Genomic DNA, 1238 nt, shown 5'->3' on the forward strand with positions numbered 1-1238 from the left:
TTAAAGATTCTTTTGAACTTTCTATTCATCAACAAATCAAATAGTAAATTAGATTTTAAATTAAAATTTATGCTAAATTGTAATATTTCACAATATTACTGTTTGATGTATATAAAAGCAGCCTTGGAGAAACATTTTCATCCATTAATACATTACTTCAAACTTTTGACCTGTGTGGTTTATGTTGAACCCTTAATCAGTTGATCTAGTACAGGGGTGTCCAAACTCAGTCCTGGAGGGCCGGTGTCCTGCAGAGTTTAGCTCCAACCCTAATTAAACACACCTGAATCAGCTAATCATGGTCTTAATAGGCATGCTAGAAACTTCCAGGCAGGTGTGATGAGGCAAGTTGGAGCTAAACTCTGCAGGACACCGGCCCTCCAGGATCGAGTTTGGACACCTCTGAAAGTACTTCCTAAAAAAAAAAAAAACACAAGACAGAAATGGTTTCTTTGTGTGTCCAAAATGTTGCAAAGCATCGTAAAATCTCAAATCTCATTCATGCTTAATATTTAACGTCAAGACAGATCATGATTGAGCATCATGATTGATCATGAAAAGCAAAAGCATTTGGCGTCCCCGAAATCAAAACTGGCACAATGCGTCTTGAGAATCTTAGATCTCAGACTAAAGTACAGTGAACAAATAACAGCTAATCTTCGAGTCGGGCCAGCCCTGGTCACAGTCTTTCTTGTGTATTGTTTGTGTTTGTCTGAGCTCTGCTGTATTGACAGCACCATCTGTTGCTGTGCTGCTGGAAGATGAGCTGGCTGACTGATAGCGACTTCTAAATGTATTCTCCTTCACATCAAAGGCACATGTTGTGCGTGCAGAACAATACTGGTACCATTAAACATCAGGATCCGACCTTTTGCAACCTTGAGCGCACAAACAACCCAGATTAATAATGATATTGCAAAGAAAAGAATATATAAACAATATTGTTATGAGAGGGTCTTGAAATCTTGAATGAAGATCCAGATAAAACTATTATTTACCTTTTATTTTTTGTATTGCAAGACATATCAACAAAATCAAATATAATAATAAAAAATGATATTACATTAATCGATGATGAACTTCTGTCCAACAGAACTCAACAGCAGCATTCTGCAATAAAATTGGAGGGAAAAATATTAATAACAAGCTTTATGTGTATTGTGTGTATATATATATATATATATATATATATATATATATATATATATATATATATATATATATACATACATACATAC

The 1238-nt window shown here is 34.6% G+C and overlaps 1 protein-coding gene across 1 annotated transcript in view; it reads right to left on the bottom strand.

Annotated features, from left to right (window-relative positions):
- Positions 1-1081: 1081 nt before the first annotated feature.
- Positions 1082-1238, bottom strand: part of LOC107548897 (RNA-binding protein 40-like) — a 13085-nt gene continuing 12928 nt past the window's right edge. Inside the window, exon 16 of the mRNA XM_016229753.1 lies at positions 1082-1110. The gene's annotated coding sequence lies outside the window, so the exon portion shown is untranslated. The remainder of the gene's footprint in view (positions 1111-1238) is intronic.

The sequence above is a fragment of the Sinocyclocheilus grahami genome, unplaced genomic scaffold, assembly GCF_001515645.1.
Source record: "Sinocyclocheilus grahami isolate Dianchi unplaced genomic scaffold, SAMN03320097.WGS_v1.1 scaffold357.1, whole genome shotgun sequence".
Lineage (NCBI taxonomy): Eukaryota > Metazoa > Chordata > Actinopteri > Cypriniformes > Cyprinidae > Sinocyclocheilus > Sinocyclocheilus grahami.